Source organism: Argiope bruennichi, chromosome 8 (genome assembly GCF_947563725.1).
Source record: "Argiope bruennichi chromosome 8, qqArgBrue1.1, whole genome shotgun sequence".
NCBI classification, from domain to species: Eukaryota; Metazoa; Arthropoda; class Arachnida; order Araneae; family Araneidae; genus Argiope; species Argiope bruennichi.
Window position 1 is genome coordinate 7,713,634 of NC_079158.1, and position 5,898 is coordinate 7,719,531.

A 5,898-nucleotide genomic window follows, 5' to 3' on the forward strand; every position below is an offset into this window, starting at 1 on the left:
TTCATCTAGTTTTTGTTTTGATTTGTGTATTTTTATTATTCTTTTTACTTAAAAATGGTTACAAGCTTTATTTACTATATTAAAGATATTTAATGGCATTCAGTAAAATTATATATATTTATAATTGTATCAAGGTGCAGTTTATTTTAATTACAAAATATAATATAAAATAATAAAAGAATACCATTACTTTCATAGGCTTGTTCTTCACTTCCAACAGTTTCTCTTAAATTTTTTTAATAGACCAGATTACTTTAATTATGTTATTAATTTATTTCCAGTTTATTATTGCACAACAGAGGCAGTTTTTATGTCACTGATTTTTTTTTAAAGGAAAGAAATGGTTTTTATCACTGCATTCCATCAGAGTTGTCAAATCCATTTTCCAGGCTTGATTATTTCAAATTACTCACACATACACAAAACTTTGAAGAGGAGGTGCTTATATAATCCACAAGTATATGCTGATAGTACAAGTTATGGTGAAGGATATTATTCAAGTTTCTTTTTGAATGAGCATTTACTGGCTATATTATTTATAATTTAATCATATTAATTTTGAAGTAAGCAGCCAACTAAAATTGTAATTTTAATAACATAGACTTTTGAGGTGAGAAGTATTCCTTTATAATATCTTGTATTGCAAAAAAAAAAAAAAAAAAAAAAAAAATTGTATTAGTGTTTTTCTGATTTCATAATATTTTTCAAAGATAATGTTAAAATTAAGTAAACAAAGGTTCTTGCATTGCTTATAACACCATTAACTATTTTGACTGTTGTTTGGTTTAAATTATTTGTTTCAAAAAGTTTCTTTTAAATGTAATTTACTTTGCCTAGGAAACCATCAAGATTATATTTTAAATTTTGATTTCATATTTATTATGCTATGAGCTTTCCAACTTCATTGTCATTTTGCCTAAAATTTGAATTTTAAATATGCATTTCACTTTAATCCTGCAACATGCTCTGTGAATCACAGTATGTTTGTAAAAAGATACAAGGGGAATCATTCACTTTAGTAGTATTTTAAGAAGATTAGTTGTTAAAGTTTATTGTTATTAACTAATAAAAATAAATTTTAATGAAAATCTATTTAAAACTCTTTTAGCTAGATTTTTTTTAAACTTGCATTTGAAGTTAATCTTTATAGCATTAAAATGTAAAAAATAATAATAAAAGTATGCTTTAAACGGTAGGCAATTTACCATGGAAAAATAAATCCCATGCCTTAATCAGCAATAACAGAAAAAAAGATCCAGGATGGAGTATTTGTAGTAATGATAAAAATAAAATTTAATTAAATTAAAATCCTGAAATAAACATTTCTAAGATGGCATTATAATCACTTTTATGCTGTAATATCTTTATGTAGGTAAAACAACATTTTGCTTTTAAAATTTTTATGAATAAAAAAATTTACTAAATTAAAAAAAAAAAAAAAAAAACACTCCAATGTTACATTACTATCTCCAAAGTATATATGTGCCAAATGTGTTAATTTTAAATATAAAGCTCTGTCCTGTAGAATGTTAACACACACATTTCTTTTTATTAGAATGATTTTTTTATATTGTAGAAATCATTGAAAAGGATAGAAAAATCTTTTGCAGATATTTCCCAATTATCCCTTTTTTTTTCAGAAATTTAATAAAGTAGGATAGTAATTCAGATTGCAAAATGAAAATGAAAAAATATCTGCAATTGATAGCGATTTTTATCAACAAATTTTGGTCTTCCAGAATTTTTTTTTTTTTTAATTCTTACCATTCTTGTTGGAAAATATGCTTACAATATGTTTTTAAAATAGAAAAACATTTTTATACAGCAAAAGGTAATTTTAGAGTGATTGTAAAGGTTATTTTTTACAGTAATATTTTTGAAAATTATCAAAATTTTATTTAAATTGTAATTTTAAAAATGCTTCAAGATGCATTCCCACCTTTTAATGTATATTTATCTAGTTTGTTGTATCTATTTATATGTATGTATCAAATTATCTAGGTTGTAGAGGATCAATATTCACAAAATCTACTCCATCTCTATTGTAAGTAAATATTGAACACTACCCGCAGATCTACCCATGTCTAATATTCTTTACATAAAAAGGAGACTGTGGCTAGTTGTTACACTTTTTTTAAGAATATATTCCAAGTACTTTTATGAAACACTCTAAAACTTAATATAATTGTTAAAAATTCATAACATATTATTCAACAATTTCATACATACATATATATATAATATTGTAACAACTTGCCTCACAATTGACCATGTTGTTACATATAATATGTTAGCAATAAAAAAAATATGCCTTAACATTTTATTACTTTGTAATTTTTATAAAATAATAATAGGTCTACGGATCTATTTCATAATGCACTTGATTTTATAAGGTTTTCTGACGAGCAGGCATGAAACAGATTATGCCTACCTGGGATATTTTACAAAATGCAGAAATTTTATAAGTCATAGAATTTGAATTTTTTAACACAATATTTGTCAATTAGGTTAACATTTTTTTTATCGACCTTCTAGCACCAGCCTCTTTATACGCCTAGTCCTAACTTGCTATCTAGTTGGAAATGTTTGAATTATTATTGCATTCATTTAAAAGAATGAATGGAACATCTAGATTATCTATAATCTTTGTCTTACTTAACATTTCAGAGTTGGCAACATTAACAATATTGTTGTAGAATGTAATTTATATGTAGCACCTAGGAATGTTTTTAATTAGGGAGAATGGTTCCCCTGAAACTTTTTGGCATCTAAAGAAAATGCTATCCATCTCGTCCGCATAAAATGCCACTAACCATTGGTTAAGACCGTGAATACCTTGCATGGCTCAAGTGAATATTGATCTTTAGCCTGCATTTTTACTGAATCTATTGTGTAATGGCGATCAATTCCTGGCTTGAAGTTAATAGATCCGTAAATCGAATTTGTATTTTCGTGTATCACTTTTGTCTAGTGGTTATGTTACGCGGTTACGGCTCCTAAAACGTCGCGGGTTCTGTCCTCAGCAATGTAATCTCCATAATAGAAACAAAAGCTACTAGAAAAAAATTTGGGCTGCTAAAAAGAAACAAAAGTTATGAAATTTTTAATCCTACAAATATGAGTAACTTTGATCGAAAGTGAAGAAATATGTTTTTAATACAAGTCAAATAAATTTTTTGGAAAAACTCGAATTTCGTAAAAATTTTCATTCGCAAAACACGATATCTCAAAAACTTATGCAACCTAGAAATCTTGCATATATGTTACCTTAAGTGTTCTAAAGGCAATGAACAAGGAATATAAATATAACCTGTGGTGGTAACATTATAAGCCAGTTAACAACTTCCGGAGAAGAGTGTACACTTTTGTCTAGTGGCTTTGTTACTCGGCTATGAACCCTAACGTTGCGAGTTCGAACCTCAACCCGCACATTGGTGACCCTGGTTCTGAACAACCGCATCCTTCATTCAGCTGTTGTGGCTCCATCTACCGGCAGCAACCACTCACACACGCTCGCCGTCGCCCGCCATAACACTTGGCGCGATTCCATAACGCCTGGCGTGATAATCACGTTCGTCGCTCGCCATAACTGGCGCGATAAAATCTACCGACTCACTGGTGGTTGACTATTGTGGTGGTAACATTATAAGCCAGTTAACAACTTCCGGTTAAGAGTGTACACTTTTGTCTAGTGGCTTTGTTACTCGGCTACGAACCCTAACGTTGCGAGTTCGAACCTCAACCTGCACAAACCTGAATAGTTTTTGTTTTAGAGCTGCCTAATGTTGGAAACGAATTATGTGAAATTTTTAATACAGAAATACTCGATTAGCTATAACATTTTTTAAAATGCACATATTTCTTAGATTCTAGTTCATTGCTGTAGGTATGTTGTGCATAAAAATAATTGGAATGTGTACGAGAGTATTGGCGCATGCGCGCTTCCAACCGGTCATATGATCACGTGTGTAAAACAAAAATACCTGGGCAGACGCCGTCTGTATTTCGACAATTGACATGTGGGTAATCACAGTGCAAATTCTGAATCGAAACCTACAATAACAAAAATTATTGTCATCTGAATTAATGTTTTGTGTTGTCTTGTGTGATGTAAATAAAAAATTTAGAAAAAGACAACACTGGACCCTCGTTAGTTTATCAAATGGAAATTATAACAAGTTGCATCATTTTATATCTTGATACAATTGTACTGAAATGGGACACTTACCTTATGTGACATTACCATCACTTACCTGGAATCCGGGCTTTTTCTTGCTACTGTCTTTACATAGATATCTCAGAAAGATCATAGTCAAATGTAAATATAAAAGAAAAATTACAAATGAAAGCACAATTAATGCTTTCACGACCTTTTCTTATTTCCCTCCTACTAACTACAGGTAATTCAAAAAATCGTTGAACAAGCTGTACGAATGAGAGTTTCCATTCAGAGAGAAAAAATAAATTTCAAGAGACGATTAATTTAAAATTCGTATATAACAATTTATAGATAAATAAAAAAGTTAATAATTGTTGCTTAATTTAAAATCCGAATATAACAATTTACCTCCCGTAACAACTAGTCCCGCTTATGCAAGAGAAAGCGAAACACATATATTTCTAAATCATGGAGTTTTTATATTCATTCCATAATAGGGTTTGATCTCAACTTGAATTACAATAGTGGCCAAAATGTGGAAATTTTTTGAAAGTGCATTGTTGAGATTTGATGGCTCATAAAAGAAATTTTATGAAGAGAAATACATTAAATTATAAATCATTTTGAAGATAATTTAATCAAGAATTTTATAAAATAATTTCTAGGACAGATAACTGCGTTGGAACAACAGTTATAAAAAATAAACATAAGAATAATGACATGTCCAAAAATTCTCACCAAGACAGTTAATACCGAGTTGGGAATGTTTAGCATCAATAACAGCCCTGCATCGTTTTTCAATTGAATTCATCAATGCTTTTAGTTCTAATGTGCTACCACGACTGAATTATTGCTTCAGTTAATTGGGTTCTATGCATCAAGTTCCTTAGATTTTTCGATTAGGCTCTGGATTATTCCCAGGCCATTCCAACTGTGAAATATGATCGCCTTGAAACCAGTTATTACATAGAGTGGCAACATGATTCGGAGCTGAATTCTCTTGAAATATAAATTCTTCATTATCTGGAAAAAGCGAAAAATAGTAGTTTAAGAACGGTTATTTCAATGATGTATTTTTGACATCTATTCATTAAGACTCTCTGCCATTAGGGGATGAAAGCCTTTGTTGCTCAAGATCCCATTTTATCCATTTCAATAGTTTGACATTTCAACGGCAGAAAATATATTATTATAAAATATGTTTAAATCAATTTTAAAAACTGATTAAAATTAGAGAAATATCTATTTAGAAATAAAATTAACTCTACTCTAATTTAATCTCTAAAAAATTTTAAGAATATAATTTGTTTAGAAGTTAATAGAAGAAAAACGTAAAATCTTTCAAAACCCTATTTCACTTACTTTAGGTGGCAGCAGAAACTTTTTAATAACGCAATAAATCCTTCTAGATGTTGAAAAATATGTGTACCAACTTTTGTTCGATTCCATTAAGAGATGTAGAAACAGATTTTTGATTTTATATATAAAAATTGCAAAAGCTGCGGTTTTTATTCTGTATAATTTATTGTGACATAGAAACGATGACATAATTCTTTCTCAGTGAAGGAAATATACTATGAAAAACACAATGCCTCAGTTTTGAAATCTTTTACATTAGAATGTATTTTGTCAAAGCTTCTTTATCCGACACACACAATAATTTGGTGACTTATAAAAAGGTTTCCATTTCAGAAATATTTTTAAGTGGGAAAAATTAGCTTAAAATAAAATAAATACAT